Source organism: Temnothorax nylanderi, unplaced genomic scaffold (assembly GCF_030848795.1).
Source record: "Temnothorax nylanderi isolate EJ_2023f unplaced genomic scaffold, tnyl_v1.0 TNYL_tig0051_pilon, whole genome shotgun sequence".
Lineage (NCBI taxonomy): Eukaryota > Metazoa > Arthropoda > Insecta > Hymenoptera > Formicidae > Temnothorax > Temnothorax nylanderi.
The window spans coordinates 732,428-752,437 of record NW_027249113.1 but is presented as its reverse complement, the minus strand read 5'-3'; the positions used below and the strand labels follow the sequence as shown (position 1 = coordinate 752,437).

The window sequence follows — 20,010 nt, the reverse complement described above, 5'->3', positions numbered from 1 at the left end:
CGCGTCCCGCGCCTCTCCTTATCCGTCTTTTTTGTTGGCGCGACTAACGAAAATGGGCCCCGCGGCCTCCGGTAGCCGATTCCCTCGGAAATTGAGTAGCTATAAAATTAATTATCCGCCGTACTTTATCGCTCCGCGCCGTTCTGGGGCCCGGGGTTGCGCGTCGACGTGAGCGCGCGGTCCTCTCCTTCCTTTTTCTCCCGCTTCCTGTTCCCGCGGCGCCGCGCCGGGACGAGTTTCTGACGAACTGGATAGCCTTAAGGACCGAAATGAGGATATCGGGCGCGAGGATATCGTGATCGCGCGGCCGTTCCCGAGCCCGCAGTCCGGGAAACGATTCGACTTGGAAAAGTGACGGTAGATCGGAAAGGCGGAGCACGATCCACTTTCTCAAATAACGAGCGAAAAGATGAAAATGGAAGTTCATTTAGAACAGTGATGCTGCTAATATCCGCGCTAAGGAAAGTGGTGGTTTTATCTAACTTGGATTTACCGCGAATTTCCTTGGAATAATCGTCGCGTAAAATAAAACGTCGTTATTATTACCAATTCACGCGCGATTTTCATTGGTTGGTATCGTTGAGAAAAAAATATTTTTAACGTATATTTTTTCGTAACACGTAATTGTCGTATCATTAATATAATTAATAATATAATAATTCTAAACAATTAGTAGATAGTGTTCGCTTGATATAAACAATAATAATTCTACTTCGATGTGTCCTATTCTAAATATTATCATCTTTCTGGCACAAAGTTTTTGAGATGCTTGCCCCTCTGGCAATTAATACCTTCACAGTAATGACGCAATTGTAATCAGGTCGACATGCCAACTACCTATATGTTAGGTATAACGCGAGCGCGTTTTCTTCTCGCTGTTTGATTTTAAAGTCGTATCAGCGCTGAAATTTAACAGTCCTTAATGAAGCCCCTTTCCGCAGGCCCGGACGATATTACGGAATTAATTAGAGAGCAGCTCTCTGCCCCATTTAAGTTTACGACCGCGAGCTTACGTTAATTATTACCGGGAACTAGTAGTAATTAGTCTCTCTCTCTCGAATACAAAATATCGGTTACAATGGGGCGGAGGACGAGAGGAGACGACGGCAGAAATTGCGCGCGCGGGCATTCGCGTAAATCTTCCCGATGGACGGTTCCTCAAAACGTGCGCGCAATTCGTCGATTCGAGATCGATATGTCGTGCGCGGGCACGCGGCATTCTACCGCGGTCGCTGCCAGTTTCTGCGTAATCCGACTACTTTCTACGGATGTGTTTTTATTCCACGTATATCTAAGCCGTTCGTACAGTGTGTGCTAATTCAGCGATCTTATCGCGGGGAAAGTTAATATCTACTTCTCACAAAGTTATCACCATTCTCAGACACTAATCTCTGGTGTATTCAAATATGTACGCCGTTATCAATTATTGATTCCAGCTCCGATCATTAAGTGATACCTCGAGTGGAAAACCGTCTCATTCTCCGGGCAAAAGTTTCCGGTCTTTAATTTCGATTAAACTTCCAACGCGCAATTTATGATTTACAATCTCTAAAATTGCCATAAGCCGAGCTTCCTGAAGCCGTCTATACTATGGAGTCATCTATATTAAACGGCTACTTTATATCACGTATTTAGAACGTCGTCCTTAATTTTCTACGCATTACCGTGCAAAAGTATAAATCATAAGTCAATGTATCGCGCGGGGAGAGCAAAGTAGCGTATCGGAGCGGTGGCAGATCCGTAACGAACCGACGGAAGCGTCGCGTCGTAGTAGTAGTCGCTCTTCTCTCGGCCGTTGTTAAGATCGTATCACGCGGTTCGATGAGCCTCTCTCCTTCGATCCTGAGCGTGACAGGAAACTCGACGACGTCCGTCTCAGCACATCGAGCCAGCGATGTGCGTTAGGTGCGCGCCGCGGCACCCTGCCCTCTCTCTATCTCTCTATTCCTCATTTTCTCTCCCCACGGGGGATAGCCCAATGAGAGCGCTCGTCCATACGTGGATACGTCTGCTTGATGAAAGAAGGAAAGAGAAAGAGAGAGAGAGAGAGAGAGAGAGAGCTCTTTTGGTGCGCGTTTCCTAGGGATGCTGCCCCCGACCGAAAGTCAGGTTCCCATGCTCTCTGTCTCTCCGTCCTTGTCGCTTTTCGAAGGGCCCACGGCCTCTCACTCCGGCCAACGGGCCCCAGTCTGCCACCTGTCCCTGCGTCTGGACCCCGAAGAAGGGACGACGTCTTCCTACTTGTAGAACACGCATCGTGATTATCCGTTCCTTCTCTCGTACGACTCCTTACATTTTTTTTTCTCCTCCCCCGTATTTTTCTCTTTACGTTGTCCTTGTCTCTTATCGTGTCTTTTTACTTTTAATTATGTAGAATCGTGTATTATACACGCCCGTTATATTTTTGTTAATTGCCCTCAGGAGACGATTTTAGTCAGTTGGAAAAATGAACGCGCGATAATTTACCGAGTTCAGCGGCTATTGGTCGCGATCTAATTTTCGGTGATTACGCAAATAACTGAGCCATGATAATAATGGCAAAATCAATAGCGTGACTCGAGTAAAAACGATGAGAAGCCGGCGACGTGTATTATTTTATAGTCTGCATGGATCCGATTAACGCCACACGCCATCGTGAAGACCTTTCGCTGCCTTTATTCATTTTACATTTAATTTAAGGAACTCTCTCGCGACATGTTATCCCGCAGCAATTTACGACGTCGAGAACGACGTTATATTCGGCCTCCTCGTCCATATGTCCCGGGAGTACTTTTAGGCGGGCTAATCGAATTTTGATGTCACGTTATTCGATGTCATTTTACTTTAGCTATTTAAAGAAATATCCTTCCGGCGAGTGCTCGCGATAATATCGATTTACTTATCATAATTGACGGCAATCCGAGAAACGAACATTCAAAAGATATATATTCCAAGTCTCATACTCGCGCACGCGTAAAATAACGTTGTATAAAATCATATTGATATCTGTATGTATTGAGAAGATACTTTAGGAAAACTACGTAAATGGTCCGGCAAGAGAAAAGAAAATTATTAAATTTCATATTGATTAAAACTACTAAGACGTCATAACTGTGAGAAACAGAGAATTGTAGAATGAGTGAAATTAAATTAGAGTTTCAAACATAATTGACATTAACATAAACTCGATATCAACTAAATGACACGCTTGAAAGTATACCCTTAATCCCAATTGACATCTTTAATTCGTTCTATGTTCGAATCCCCGAAATTAATTTTGAGGACAGTATTAAAATAAATCTACTGTTGTGTCATCGTCCTCCTCCCGAGATGGGGAGCATTCGAAATCTTTCCGTTATTGCTATTTCATTCCTCAACCTGGAAGAAATCGTTTCCCTAGATATCTCTGGCTCCTCTCTGTGAGAACCGGATACCCGATTCGTTGCCCTCCGCGACTCCTCCCGTGAAAACGATCCAGAGGGACTCTCCCCCGGATTGATTTAGCGACCTAATGACGAACCGAGCCTCCCACACGATCCATCTATATACGCTTCGCCACCGCCCGTACACCCGAAGGTATTTTTTACCTGGATTTCCGAGGGCCCCGCCGACATCTGGTCAGATTTTGTTTCACAAAAAAGTTCAGCGGCCCCTTATCAAATATGAGCACTCCCGGGGTTCTCGCTGTGGGAACGGCAAGCTTACGGCATCTCATCCGATAGACGATCGATTATCAAATAACTAACTAATCGAGTCCTCCCGAGTGAAACGACGCGTTCCGTCAAAGGCGGGACGACGACGTCGCGTTGCTTCGCGTCGCTCGTTTTCTACACTCGTCTTTAACAACACTTGTTCCCTTTGTACCGGCCGCACGCGTGCCCCCTTTTCGCCCTACCCTTCCGTACGAATGTTTTCGCGCGATCGAGAAACCGACGGCCAGCGACAAAACCGGCTGCAGGCTGGCTGGATGCGAGCACGCGTGCTCGCGCGCATCGCGCCTTTTTTTCCGGATATAAATTTACGAAGGTAAGCTCTTCCGGACAATATCAAAATCCCGGAATAACTCGCGCGCGTCCTTCCTCTTCCTCCCCCCGCGTCGCCGCCCAAACCCCGCCCCTCCCCGATCGATTCTTCTTCCTACCGTTGCACCGCACGAGGCCCCCTTTTTGTGTAAGGAGGAAAAAAAATTCTCTCGCAGCTTCCCTTCCACGCGCCACATGGCTCGTTGCGTTTTTTCCATTCGCGGCGCGCTCCCCTATCTCTCCCTCTCGTTTTTCCCCGATTCCCGAATCTTGGAGATTCGGACCCCCCTTGTCCACGGATGGGTCGCGCGTCCAACGTCCGGCAAGACCGATCAGGGTAACGAATTCTCGTTTTTTTTCCCCCCTTTTTTTATACATACGTTTATACGTTACGTACTTGCACGCGCGTCCGTTCGCCCTTCCTCCGCTACTCCTCCTCCCGCCCGCTTCCTCTCTTTCCCTTCCTGTTCGTGCGTGCATCGGTTGGCGGTCGAGCCATCACAATGCGGAGAGAAAAAAAATTTCATTGAAAATTTGCTTAACGGTACAACCGAAACTGGGCCCGGTGTTGCCCATAATGGGTTTCCTTCTTGCCCCGCGGGTCAGTTCGAACGAGCAGGACCGCGGATATACGTTGACGTCTCCATCGGGCATCATCGTATTCTTCTCGCGGCTTTTTCGATCTACCGTATTTGCAGAAGCGTAAATGGAAATTTACTGGAATAGGAATGTATGCGCGACGATAAAATCGAAGTATTCCTGATGGATAAATATAAATAGTTCGCGCGTGTTCATAGATTTATGTTGTGGTCTCTAGATTTGAAAGTTAACGAATTTGTTATTGACGAGTGTATTATATTATGACGACTGTGTCTTAAGCGAAGTTTATTTTGGCGACCCGCGCCGGGAAAGACACAGTCGATGTCTCGTTACCGAACCGTCAACATTAAATAGACCCTCCCATTTAAGTCCGCGTTCAATAATTTGCTCGGCAATCTGAACCTCCTCCCATTCCTTACTTATAAGAACACAATATGTTGTATGTTTCTATTGAATAACCGTGAAACGTCACCTTTATATTATTATTTAATAAATGTGCATGGACTTATATCTTAGGCTCTGCGCACAATACAGCACACATTAGGAATAAGAATAAATATTTAATATTTTCTAGAATTTAAAATTACCAAGGCGATATATAACATAATCTAATAAAATAATATGCAAATATAGTATAGTTCTCGGTGATGCTTAAAAATACACTTTATATTGTTTCTTTTCGCCGTGGACGAAAAACTGCGGTTGAAAAGCGGTGTCGGCATTCTTGTTGCGTGACTTTCAATCTAAGAGATGAATCTCTCGCTCGCCTCGCGATAAACTTACGTAAAGTGAATTAGAAAATGACCTTGATATATTAATCTTGTGTCGTATCTGTGCCTTGCCACTAGACAGAATGCTTAAATTATCTCTAAATATAATTTCTGACTTGTTTCCAGAAAATATGAGGGGAGCGTGATTCGTCCGTTAAAAATATATTTATCAAATTTATAAAAATTATAGCTCACATAAAGTAAGTAGTTCAATCTATATTTCTTGCATCCAAGAAAGGATATAAGATTGGGTACTTTTGTAAATCTATTTCGACTTTATTAGAAAATTGAGTTTTCATCGAACTCATGAAAATTATACGTGTTTAATTTAAAATTAACCCCCGAAGAGCAAATATCAGAAGATATACTTCTTTGAAGGCGGGTCTTACGGTCGTAATTTTATCTCTTTTATCAAGGAAATAAATATAGCTTGTTTTCAACCAATGAGACATCTATCTTGAAAAAGGGCACAAGTCGCGTTTCGAAATGTATTATTACAGATCTGTAAATCTTATTTCCTTCAATAAAACTCGCGTCGCTTTCAAGACAGACGATTCACGCGACGACGACCGAAGTTTCGACTGTGAACGCTTACAAAAATCGCCAGGAAGCGTAACGCCGAGCCTTCCCTTCGAAGGGAAATCCGCTTTGCGCCTCCTGCTACGCGCCCGCGTAGAGTAGAATTACGTGAGCACGTCGCACGCACGCGGCATTATCGCGCTCTCGGGGCACGTCGATCGATGTTTTTCCGGGGACGTGGCCCCGGTTGGCGAGGGTGAGAGCAAGGGAATCAACGTCGATTTTTGACAGGAGAGAATCGGGCTCAATGGGAAATTTGCACGGCTAAACGGATTACAGATGTTTTCAGGCCCGAGCGGCACAATAGCGCGGGCCCCGAAAGTCGTCTCCGAGGCGATTCCTCGATTCGCATTCAGAAGAGTCGAAAATTCCGCGCCACTCCTCCTACTCTCTATCCGACCGTGGGCGCCCCTTTCATCCTTCCCTTTCTCCTCTTCCTTCAACCGCGCTCTCCTCGCTCTCACCCCATCTGCCTGTCTTCGCGCTTGTCAAGAACGATAGTCCGTCTACGTCGCGACACATTCGGAATATTTTCGTTGAGTATGAATAATCCGTGATCTCTAACGCCGTTCCTCATCTCTCTCCCCATCTGCTTCTTTTTATGACACGTCTCGGTCCTCCCTCTGGATTTGTTGCGGGATCTCGCGCGCGCACACACAAGGGAACGGAACGAAAATCAGTGCCACGCACGGTATACGCACTCTTACGTAATGATAATTGCGATACTTTTTTGCAAAGATCGGTGACCCTCTGCTTTATGCAATTGTGACAAGTATTCCGCGAAAAAGGAAAACGAAAAAAAATACCCACCACACACACATATCTGCGTTTGAATTAAAAACGACGTCTGTAAGTCGCAGCAAAAGGATCATCTATTATTAATATATATATATATGAGCTTCTTTGAGATGGCTTATGTAAACATAAATATGTATATCCATGGAGTAGCATGAATAACCCATTTAGATGCTGCGGCGGCGATCTCGTCGGTTATCGGTGGTAAAAAAAAGAGGTAAAAAGAGGAAGGAGGGGAGGAGAATTACGGGGAGGGTTTAGTGGACGCGAATGCGTGATTAAGGGTCCGGTGCCTGCCTGCACTTGTTACGAAGTTGTCGGGGACCTATTTGTGACCGGCGGACCGTCGAAAATCAAAGCAACGGCAAACGATTCCGGCGCTATCGTGCCTTCCTTTGCTCACCCGCACACGTCTTGTTTTGTTTGCTCGTTTGTTCGATACCTCGGACACACGCCAGGAGAGCCTTCTGGGACTTGGCCGCGCTCCCGGGCGATGCTCTCTCGGGCTCTCGCCCGTCTTGCGGTCCGGATCCCGGCAAATCAGCAGTTCCTCTTTAAAACAATTTCTGGCACGGAACTACGTGTTTGTATACGCAAACTTGTCGCTCGGCGGACTGAACTTAATCTACGAGATATTTTAAAATGTATGATACAATAGGTTCACGAGAATTACTTCAGGATTGGGCGATAAAATAAAAAAAATACATATATACAAAGAATTTGCACGTGAATAGTATTATGCAAAATTAATTAACATATCGAGCCATTTGAGTTAAATTAAAAAAAAGTTTATGTTAATACAGAAACATTATGTTCCAGAGAGGAATTTTTATCGTACGTTTTTTTTTTAAATTCTGCGGATTGCTATACCTTTGCATAATATGCATTATGATTGTGTATTATATACTGTGTTTCAAATCCTCGATAAATTCCATCGGGCTCAACCGAATGGCAAAGGCGACAAAAAAAGGGTTTATCCCCCCGTTACACTTGTTCGCTGCTGTTTCTTTCCCGTTTCACCTGTTCTTAAGCGGTAACGTATGAAAAAAGGCTTCACATATCACAAGCAGCAGCATTTCCGTCTTCGTAATCCAACGATACAACGAGAGAGAAGCTTTTTTTGATCGCGCAGCAAAAAAAGAAAACGCAAAAAAGAGGCGCCCCGCCGAAAAAGTAGCGCGATCGATGCACGAAACGGATCCATCGTGTTTGCTGTCTCCCCCTTATCTATAATTTTCCGGTGTTTTTTTTGTATGATTTTTTCGACCCATTACACTTTTCGCCCGGTTCGTTCGCGGTGCGTGTTTGCCTATTGTGAGAAAGGGGTTTCCCCAAACATATTTCAGATTTGCCTTTACGACTGAGCCAATTGATATCAAATTACGATCGACATGAAACATTGAGGTTTTAACACTGAACTTTGATTTTCTCGAGTACTTGTAAAGAACAGAAGGGTTAAGAGTAAATCGCATAATTATTTAATAGTCATACTATTAGAAAAAATTAGGAATCGATTTTATTCTGATAAAATATAAAAATATATCGTACTTTTTTCTCATCTTTCTTCTCGATTTGAAAGTAAAGCACATTTAAATAATGCAGAAATTACCGAAAGTAATTCCTTTGATCATCTCTCATTTTTTTAGCACACAGACAAAAACGGCATACCATCTCACGAGCTGGTTTGCCGCCCGCACGCGTCCCCGCGGTACAAAAAGAGCGGGCTTTTGATATTTCCTAATCTGTAACACCTTTCGTCTCCTTGTTCGAGGCGTGTGCCACTCGAAGAAAGGGGGTTTCCGCTTTGCGGCTTGACGCGGCCGTATGGTTCCGTGCGGCGGGCCCCCATCGCTTTGTTGCCCGAGCCAATTTGGGTATTGAACTGCGATCGAGAAAGGGGTTCGAGAGACTGTGCGCCTCTTCGACCTCCTACCCCTTTCTCCTCCCTCTTTTACAATTCTCCGTTCGCGTTCGTACATATAAATCTACCTCGATAGCATTGTCGGCGGTATTGAGCCATCAAAATATTAAGGGTAGTGGCGCGTTCGCCACTTACAGGTGCACCAGGTTTTTGTAGACGACCTCACATTGTGTGCCGTCGTGTTTCTCCACGTCGGAAAAAAAGGGGTTCGATGCCGACGGATTTCCCCATTGATCGTCCCTCGCTACTTTGCCGATCGATTCACATCGCGTGATTTTCTCGCGGTGCATAATAGGCGGCGACGAGTATTTATAGGGTCCCGAAGTCCTCATTCAATGTAATCAGTTTCAAAGGCGGCATTAATCTTACTTATTAGACAACTTCACGTAGCATCTAATTTCACCTTGGAATTTTGTTCGAGATTTAATTGTCAACACGATATACAAATATAACGCTAAAACGTTATAAATGATATATATAATTCAGATAAAATCTTCACTGAAAAGAGAGATCGATTCTCGAATATTTTTTTACTATCAATTTCTCTTATTTAATCCGTGTATATTTCATGCTCGGATAGTACGCGAGAAAATAAGTTGAAACTTTGATTTTGCAACGTGACCATACGTACCATGCAAACGACGGTGTATTTATAGCTTGATATACATCAGCATACGCAACTTGATGTGATTAAGAAAAATTGTATCTGGACACGTTGCATGGCTAATATGTCGAGCGCGAAACAATGTACGCATCGAGAGTAATATGTCTTGCGAAAATTTATCGAGGGCCGAGGGATTATCGACAGGTGCGCTGGGCTGCCGCGGCGCTCTCTTTTCTCTCTTTTGATCCCGGGGAAGGGTTCGAAACGCGGCCCGTTTAGCAGGCCCATTGATCGGTACGCTATGTTTATCGATCGATTTGCGTAACTTTTTCTCTCCCGCTGTACCCCTCTCTTCGCGGGTAACTCTTCCGGTTGCCTGATTGAAAGGCTCAATAATGCGTTCTTAATAACTCGGTTTACGATCACGCCACGCCGAACTTGACGTTAATGCGCCTTAAAATTCGTTCTTGCTGAAAGAAAGTATTATTTCAGCATTGAGCTGTTACGTTCAATTGATTTATACATGCAAATAAATTTGCATATCTTCGGTTTACAACGTCTTCGCGACGCTGTCCGGCGCCTAGTCTCCGCATTCTTTTCGGTTGTTCCATTGTCCTTTCGTCATATTCTTTTCACTCGCCTTTTTTTACTTCCTCTATCCATGTTTTCCTCGGTCTTCCTCTCTTTCGTTTTCCTAACGGTGCCCACTCCATTACTTGCTTAGGTAGTCTATCCTTCATTCTTCGAACATGACCATACTACCATATTAGTTGTTTTCGCATTATATCATCCATTATTGTGTACTCTGTACTCATCCTTTGTTTAATCTCTTCATTTCTGGGCTTCTCCATCCGTAATACCTTCATTACTCGTCTCATCACGTTTATTTTGGTCGCCTTTTTTTCGATAATCCTTTACGGCACTGTATTATGGAACTTTTCGGAATGGATTCCGATCGGAATCCATTCCGAAAAGTTTCATAATACGTGCCCACGTCTCAGATCCATATTCTAATACACTTTTGACCATCGTACATATTTCATATATATTGTACTTTCTTCTTTTGTGATGCTTTTACTCCATAAGATTCCAGTCACACATAACCCTTTTCTCCTGTTACTCTATTGTTGATTTCTTCATCGTTTGTTCCCTCTTGATTAATTTATTGTTCGTAATTATTGTTCCTAAATATCTGTACTCTTTGTATTTATTTCCTTACCGATTATATACAGTATAAAATTTTCTGCATTTATGCAGAAAATTTTATTAAATGCAGAGAATTTTTTTCTCCGTGTAGGGACCTTTATCAGTGTGTAATTTATATTAGATTCCTTCTGTAGGATTTTCCGTAACTTTAGAGGTACTTTTGGAGGTTTACATGATATAAATAAATATAGAAGTTTTCCGAAGAAATGTACCGTAAACATAAATTGTTATGTTATGCTGGATGATAATTTATGAACACATAATTATATATAAAGCAAAAGTTTTATGCTATTCTGAAATAAATTCTTCTGAAAAATTTCTTTTTTATCAGAAAGATAAATAGTTCATATTTTTAGGCGACAAAAAAGAAAATTTGAATGTATAGAAAATCCTATTACAGTTTCAGAAATAAAAACGCGTTTGTTTCTTCTGGTTAACGCACCTGCAAACACTTAGACTCCGTTACCCTCGGCAAAGAATACCTGAAATTCCGAGTATTGCTATCGGCAATTTTTAGGCCGTGTTTCCCGGTCATGCGGTCACCCGCTCACCTGGCCGTCGATGACGCGACAGAAAAACACCCCGTCGCCTAGTGGTGGAGGCAGATCTCGGAGGGCCCGCGCGTACCCGCTGGACCCCCATGAGTTCCCATGACCTCGGCCGACCCCGAAGATCGAAAGAGGGAGGAGAGTGCACTACGCGACTCTGACCTCGGTCAGAGGTCACGCATATGTTTCGTGGCCGTTCCCGCGACTTCCTGCATTTTTGAAGAAATTTTCCCAAAAACTTCGGTCCCTCAACTCGTCCTGTCCAGTCGCGAGACCACCACCGGGCTTTGAGCTCGTAACAAGATGGCCACTTATAACAACTCCCCAGTGTGCTGCACCTTGATAGGTAAACAATGCTCTTCATTCCCCTCTCCCTTTGCCCTCCGCTGTATAATTTTCTCTTCTTCCGATGACGGAGCGTCTTGGGAAAATAACGTGTCCGTCGCTGTTCGTCGATACCTTCGGCCAGATTTCAAAAGCCGCAAAATGATCTTGATTTGACTTAAATGGATGTGATATTTTTTTGACAGATATACACGCGGCTAGTTTTCTTGTCATTTTATTTGATCGACCGTTGAATCACATTGATTATCTTTACCTTTTCAATGCAAGTGCTTTGATTTGTAGTTTGAACAGCGTTATTGAAATTGCTTTGTTCAAGGCTCCTGATGTTCATTCACTGCGGCCATCTTGGATTGATGATGTCAGAAGCGAGAAAATATATCATGAAAATTCTTGCAACGTATACCTTAAAATAAAAACGTTTAATAAAATAGCATTTGTAATCGATAGAATAAATTTGTAAAATATACCGAAAACTCTCCTTTTTGGGGAGTAATCAATAAATAACTCACATACCTATATCGAATTAAATAGTGCCTAATCAAGAACAAAGACAAGTTATTTGACAACTGTCAAATTGAAATAAATATTTATTTTCACGTATTAAATTATAACAAAATGGAAGTCTTCGGTATATTTTAACACTACATTTATTTTACATTTATTTTAAATATAAAAACACTGGAACGAAAAATGCTGCAAGAGTTGCAAGATTAATTTAGCTTTTTAATATTATTTTTTATGCCTTGTAGTTTACAATTTTGTCAAATGTGACGTTATATGTACGCGATCGAGTCAGCAGGAGCCTTAATGTACAAAATATTTCTAGTCTTCTACGAAGACAAAAATAAAACAGTTAGGGCTCATGCACAATGACAGGAATAAGGAACAAGGAATTCTCTCTGTGTTTAATTCCGTGTTCCTTATTCCTCTCATTGTGCATGAGCCCTGTTTATTTTGTATAATTTAGTATTTCGAGTTCAGTTATGATTTATTACGGTGCACATCGTGATTTATAGCACAAAATGTACGAGGACAAAATTCAAAACGCTGAATTGAATCAAGAAGACTTATGACAGCCAACTCCTATTTATTTTCAATAGATGTTAAGTCACGAAAGAGCATTTTTTGTCGTTTATGACAGGATTGGGTGAAAAAAATACGGAACAGAGATAAGGTCTAGTAGTTATAATAGAGTGAAATTCTTGAAACATCACGAAGACTAATGCGCGAGAACTAAGCCTTTCCTTACGGGACTTGATCCCTTCTTCGTCTGTTTGAGCCATTCCAACCGCTTGTGATTTTCCACCAACCTGATTTTCTCTTTCGGCGTCTGATATTTTTTGCATATAATTTTTTTCGTACTGGCAAAAAGCAGCTCACACAAAACACTTCCGACTATTTTTTTCCCCTACTTTGCAATTACATTTACAATTTGTCATCCCTCCAAAAAAAAGAGAAATGGAATCGGAATGAATGCTTCGTGCTAACTCTCTGTCGCGTTTAACAATACGCGGAAATCGAAGGTTTATGTTAATAGGCTAATAAAATTATTTTTTGCCATTTTAGACCTAATGCATAAAAACTAAGCTCACAGTTTGAATTGAACAGTTTGGAAAATCTAAACTTTATACCTGAGTATACTCCAAGAAGAAAATGGCCAGTTTCGACGTATTCATATAAGATATTTAAAATCAAGCAAACATAACCTTGTATTAGTTATAGCATATGCAACAAAGCTATGTAATTTAAATGACGAGAGAAAACAAATACAATTAAAAAGTTATACAAATACAATTAAAACTTACAGTTATATTTAAGAACAACACAATGACGTGTAATATTAGTACGCATTGCATTATAAAAAAAAATAATTTTATATGAACAATCTATATGTTCATAATTATTTCATCTTTCTTTAAAATACATATCCACACTGTTAAATATTAAAGGATGAAATTTAAACCAATACCTTGAGTTAAATAACATTTTGTTAAATAACATTTTGTTATTTAACTACCATGTGCGTCAAAATTTATTATTTTAACACATATATAAAGTAGGAGCAATGGCGAGAGAGACCTATAGATATGGTTAAAAATGAGTTTAATTTTGACACTAGTTTAACAGTGCATGCCTTCAAACCTCTGCAAGTTTCTTCTGAAAAAGAATAAGTTATTCATTCCTGTCTGTTGTCCAAGTAACTTATTCATATTATTCGATTCAAGTCTGACCGATGTAACGTGACGCGGGATTTGAACCTTGTTGAACGAATAATGCGTTAAATATCTTATTCTTTTTTTGTTACGTCAGCATATATCTCTTTGAGCCAAAGCACATAACATGGCGTAGCGATATACGATGGTCGTAGCCCTCGACCTGACAAATCAGGCTACGCCAAAGCTTGTGCGTTACTTACGTCCACGACTACGACTGTCATATGTGCTTTTTGGCCCTTTCTCTGATTATGCGTATTTTACTTTTTAAGACTGACAGAATCGAGGGTGCGATCGATCGACGGCGATATCGATACCACTCGCCATCGATTCGGACCTGCACGTTGTGCCTTTCTCCATTCATCATAAAAGGACTACCGGTTGTCAGAAATATTCAGAAAGAGCACGGTCCGCTTTGACACCCGTCTCTAATTCGTCCGGGTACAGAATCTATGCGGGGGCCGAGGTGGGTCGTGAGGAAAAAATATACCAAGTTGGTCCAACCGAGTACACGGCTGGCGTTGTTGTCGCCTGTTATATGTGACAGAAACATCAAGCCGTGACCGCGTTATATACACGAAACGGCCGAAAATTCTTCGTGTTACAAGAAACACGAGAGACAGACTCTTTTCAATTTCTCTCTTTTCGAAACGTACGAAACTCAATTTGAGTCACTCGACCTTGCTCCAATGCCGGTGTTCGATTTCTCCAACTAATACACGTGATAATATATACAATATATATAGCATTTATTCTTAACGCGATAATATTCGACATAGTAATTTTAATTGGCCCGTTTTAACAGCTACTTCATTTTACTTTTTGCAATTGTTGATAGGAAAGTTGGGTGATTAACGGTTTTATACGCGATTTTATATTCGCATTCGAGGGGAATCTAATCCAAATTGCAGCTGCTTGCGTTTAATTGTTCATTCTACTAAAGCGGATATTCGACAATTAACATCACGCGTGAATCAAAATACTTTGCACACGGTATACGTTTAACATCCGAGAAAGATCGTTCCAACGCGCCGTTGCGTCGAGGGATCCCACGGGATCCCTTCCGCCATCCGGTTAGAAAAATCGAAAATTAAATCCCCCGGATACGTACAGCGTAGCGAAGTCGCGATGAATTCGGCATAAGGAAGTCAGTCGCCAATTTTCCGCGACCATCATTAATCTCCGCGTTTAAGTGGGAAAAATATTTGCATATCGGGTTACGTCGCGCCGTCAGGTCGAGAGCCGGCCTGATCGAGCATCCCCTTTGGAATAGAACGGGACGGAAGATCAGCGGAGGGTGATGGAACGGAAGATCGGCGCGAGGCCGTAAGAAGAGTTGAAAATCGTCTCGCAGTTCTGCGCGAAGGTCTACGTCGATCATTGTCATTCAAACGATTTGTAAGCACGGTTTAAAATTAGGGCGGCCTGGTGAGGCCCCTCCTCGAGGTCTTCGCGCGCCTCCCTTCTCTCGCAAGTCTCTCGCAACCCCCGTGACGAGGCGAGCGGTCGCACAGCTACCGGTGTGTCCACCGTACTTAAACAAGGCGGGGAGGCACCGATACGAGACGAGTGAAAAAGGAAGGGAAAAAACGCAGCGGGGGGAGGGAGGGGGGAGAGAGAAAAAGAGGGAGGGAGAGAGAGAGAGAGAGGAGGATGAATGTCGCGCCAGTAAGACTCCCGGACCATATGCAGATCCGAGGCGCACAGATGCTACGCGTAACGTGCGTGCGGGAATCATTCCGGACCGGTTTTTTTGCCGGACCCGTGATCCGAACGCGGGCTGACCGACCCCCGGTTTCGTCAACGAAACGCCGTTTCCGAAACGGAAAAAACGGGCGCCCCCTTTAATAAGGGTGACGCGCGGTGACCGATCGCCGTCATTAAGCTCGATCGATCGCGGCGACTTGATAATCTCACATCGACATCCCGCGGTATATAAACGCGATATCTCGTTATTATTCGTGCCAGGCGGAGATTTTCGCACGCAATTTCGAGCGTGTCCGAGGACCTCGGATTGATCCGCGCGCGCGCGGGCGGTGATTTCCTCGCGACATGTGTCGCAATGAGAGGCGGAGAAACGGGAGAGCGAGAGGGATGGAGGACGGAGACCGTCGAGCGAGCCTCTGTCGTTTTAAGCGTTACATCGATATATCACGTCTGATCGTATTGGCAATTTCTCACGCACGAGCGCTGCACTTGGCGAAAGAGAAAAAAAAACAGACGGCAGGAAAAAACAAGTACAATACCACGGAGCTGGACCAGACTCAACGTGTCCATCTCTCTCTCTTTCTCGTTTGTATCTTGTAGATCGTTGTTATTATTATTATCGTTATTGCAGGCGACCGCGGGGACGTGGGACCCGTGCCGAGGTTGCACGGTTTCCGCGATACGTTCAGGATCGGCGGCCGGGGACAATCCGCGCGCCGATCCGATCGGTTACAGTTCCCCCGAAGACGCAAAACGGCCGCGATCCACGCTCCGCTGCTTTTCGGTATATTGGAAGTGAGGCCAGGCAACGGAATGGTCTGCGCCGTGCCGTTTCGCGCCACGCTTGGTCGCTCCTAATCATAATGAAACGTGCCAAGGCGCCTACTTACGCGGACACCTTAAAAGCGATTTCTATCTGCGCGCAGTCCTGTCGGCACCGCCCGTGTTTCGCCTTCTTTTCCACGTTTCTTTTTTCTTCGGATCCTTTCTTGCCGCTTGCGGCTCATCCCGCGACAAGATATCACACCGTGATACCTCGGTACAAGTGATTTTAGGAGTTTAAGTCGCTCAAAGCGATGGAACGGTGGGCAATCTTCTAGTTCTATCTTTGACTACATATTGCGCAGCTTCGAGATTTTTGCTCGCTTTTCTATAATGCACACCAGGTGCACGAATTGCAAAAATTTTGGCAGTTATTTCTGCGTAGTTCATTGATAATCAAATAGTATAAGAATGATCACAACTTATATGCCTAACGACAATTAGAAAAGATTATTTAATACATTATTATTTAATATTTTTTAAACATTTTTCTGAGAAATAAATATTTAAATATCTTTTTTTGAGGTACTTCAACTATTCTGTTTGAAATTTCTCTCAATTAAAATTTGATGAAGTTTCTATTTAATGTTTTAAAAAATGAAAGTGATCACGGATATTTATGGACCTGTCAGAAATTACACAAGAGCGGCTAAGTGTTTGCGAGAAATTGCATGCTAAAAATTCGTATACGCGGTTAGATTCTACGTATACAAGGCACAATATTTTCTATGTTTGTACAGAAAGGAATTAAAGATATTACGCAACGATAAGTCTGAATAATGAGTCTCTTCGCGCGCTGTTCACTTTGATCGAAGGACGCACGGCGTCCTCAAAGAGCGAGAGGTGTCCTAGCGCGAAAATGCTTCAGAAACGCAGACATATGGCAGCCGTGAGCCGAAGCGTACGGTTTCTTTCCGCTTGACTCGCATGCGCAGGGGCCCGCTTCCGAAAAATTGGCCTTTTTTAAACCTATTTTTCTCTCTCTGCCCTTCGAATTTGGTCCCCCTCCTCCTGTTTGTGCCCTACATGCGTCATCCATTCGCGCGAATAACCAGATAATTGTCATCGCGGGTCGGGAAAGTCCGTCGTTTTCTGTCACGGTTTGCTTTGTTGTGGCAAAAGTTGCGCAAAAGTCTTCGCTTAAATTGAGATTTCACGGTTGCGCTGCGATCAGTTCTACGGCAATTCCATGAACATTTCACAACGTTGCGCACGCAAACTGGGTTATCCATTTAATTGAAAAGGCGCTTTAATCTCTTGCTTTAACAAAGCAATCGCGAAGTCCTTGTGTTCGAATGTCTAATGATGTCTTAATTAATTAATTTATTAATCGCGATATCGTCTCGCATCGAGTACTTGTATGTAGCAACAATTTTGCGAAAGAGATGCCACAGCGTATCGTAAAAAAATTTGTTCTAAAAATATAATTGTATTTTTAGAACAAATTTCTTTCCCTGAAAGATGGGAATGTCGAAGAAACATTTGAATTTTTCCGATTTATTGGAACAAGAAGCTAACTATATTTTTAATTAACAGATTAAAAGAACGTAACTAATCATAATTTTCTATACTGTTATCTGAAACATACTTATTATTTGTACATAATTGCATTACGATTTTGTTGTTTGTGTGAAACGAATTGACGACTGCTAAAGGAAAAGAAAACCAAAACCAAAATCAGTTGTGATTGATCCGCCACTTTTAAATATCCACCGACAAGCAGGGTGGCTTATGTATAGCCCGCACCCTCTGCTCCCGACATATTCCCATTTTCGTCTCCCCTTATTAGAATCCGCCGCTCCACTCCACGTTCTTTTTTTAGAGCCATTCGTGTCAATACATCCGACTGTTCGTAAGTGTCGGCACGCGGGAAAAAAAAGTAGAAGTTAACGCGGCAGAGGGTGGAAAAAGAGGCTTGAGAAGTACAGTTTGGTCTCGAAAAAAAGGGGCAGGTGACATCAACAACGGGTGGTTAAAATGTGTCGCAAAAAAGTCGGTCAACCGCAGACAGATCGGCTCAGCACCGAGAGAGATAGAGATAGACCGGGGCGGGAGGGGGGGTGGAGGAAGGCGAAAAAATGAGAATTCGGGGATGAAAGGAAAAAAAACTAATTGAGTCATTGCAACGCCTCGTAAAGCAAAAAACGATCGCGCGACACATTTCTTTTTCTCGATGGTGCTTATAAGCTAAACTTTTTTGATCTTCAAAATCAAGATATCTTTAATCAAGACTTTAATCAAGATCAAAAGCTTGTATCAAGGAAGGTGAATCGGATTTTAAATTCAAAAGTCGTTGACACCGTGGCACAACTCGCGTCAATTTACTCGTCGTCAAAAGGCAGATCAGTCTTAACGTCTGATCAGCAGCATCGTTTCTCAGAGAGCTGGCAAAATCTTTAATCCGATTCATTCCCCCATCCTATTTGCCGCCGCTCGCAAACGTGGGAGCGGTGTCTTCTGTTCCTAGTCGGAGGTTTGCCGATTCGGGGATTCGAGTATCGGGAGCGCATGTGTCGTGACCTGGTATATAGTCGAGAGATACGAAATAATAGCTGTCTCTTTTCCGCCGACAAAGGGAAGGTAGGTGAGATTTGGAGCTGCGTTTATGGAGACGTAACACGGTGCGTTTGACAAATTTCGACTATCTCATCGAGCAGAGGCGGACCCGCGTGTTCCGTTACAACGCGAAAAGATTATCCCCGAACCGAGTTTACGGAACGAGCGGAAGAGAGATTATATGGCGAGGAACACGCAGGAGTCTCTCTGTAAGGAAAACGATGCGTCATCTTGTACCCGGGTGGATTTTTCGGGCCGAGGGTATAAGGAGCGTTCGAGCAACAGAAGGCAACCACGTATGACGATGCGTTTTTCCTCGACGCGAGCGATCCATTCTCCGGATGGGAGCGAACGAGAGTCGACTGTTTAAATCGAGTGAGAAAATTCGAGTAATTACGGACCGACGCTGAAGAATACGGACGCGAAGGCTGCGCCCAAGGACGCGCCGTTTCTCGAATAACAAGCGGGGAAACTCGGGAAAAGTTTCGGACAAGAGAGTTTATGCAAATTTTTAAGTTGTACTTAAAAATTTATGTGGAAAAACTTTTATCTTTTCGTTGAAAGCGGGGAGCTCGCAGTCGTGATATCAATCCGCAGCAATCATTACGGCAATTATATAATATTGTTATGAAATTATATATCTGTACCTTAAGGATGTTCAGGCATTACGACTAAAATAATGAAAATTCTTTGAATCTAAATAGATTCTGTAGATTTCACTACAAAAAAAATTCTGTCAAAGTTTGAGGCTGTTTAGGAAACTTTTAATTGAGAAAGTTAAATATTAAAATTACACGTAGTGTGTCTTATGGAAAATGGGGGAAAAAGTATTATATCTTAGTGAAAAATGATGAAAAAGATACGAAATTTTGCAAGCAGAACGAGTAAGACGACATAATTATCTATACCAATTTTTAACTTTATTAAGAGACTCAGTTTTTTGTCGTTTCCATAAAAATGTTTTGTTTCCATTTCCATTATCAGTAAAAATTTTTGATGCCATTATCTCGACTCGCTTACATACCCTCAATTACAGATGAGGAGACTATGAGTGGCACGCACACTATCGAATGCCATGCAATGTTGCCAAATTCAAAAAGTGCTTTAACTTTTGAAACTGATGGTACATATAAGCAACCTAACTTTTAGGTTGGCAGGGAAAATATACCTGTACTGCCTGCACTGCCTGAACATTCTTAAAGGTAAAGAATCGTATCTCTATTATTATGAATTTAGAGAGAACAAGGTGTAAAGTTTTAAATAGGGAAATGGTATTTTTTTAGATATAAAATAAAAGTAGCAAATAGATTTAATGAGTTTTTAATATAGTAATTTAACTGACA

General features: G+C 42.7%; 1 protein-coding gene and 1 long non-coding RNA gene across 5 annotated transcripts in view; one reads left to right on the top strand and one right to left on the bottom strand.

The window, feature by feature from the left end:
- The window catches only part of LOC139772568 (zinc finger protein rotund), a 162,517-nt gene that overhangs the window by 109,420 nt on the left and 33,087 nt on the right, over window positions 1-20,010 (top strand). The window lies entirely within an intron of this gene.
- The window catches only part of LOC139772589 (uncharacterized), a 64,100-nt gene that overhangs the window by 41,383 nt on the left and 2,707 nt on the right, over window positions 1-20,010 (bottom strand). Inside the window, exon 3 of one of the 2 annotated variants that reach the window (XR_011718168.1) lies at window positions 11,568-11,772. The exons of the other annotated variant lie outside the window; for it this stretch is intronic. This is a non-coding gene — a long non-coding RNA (uncharacterized lncRNA). Of the gene's footprint in view, window positions 1-11,567; window positions 11,773-20,010 lie in introns of those variants that run through there. 2 annotated transcript variants of the gene reach the window in all.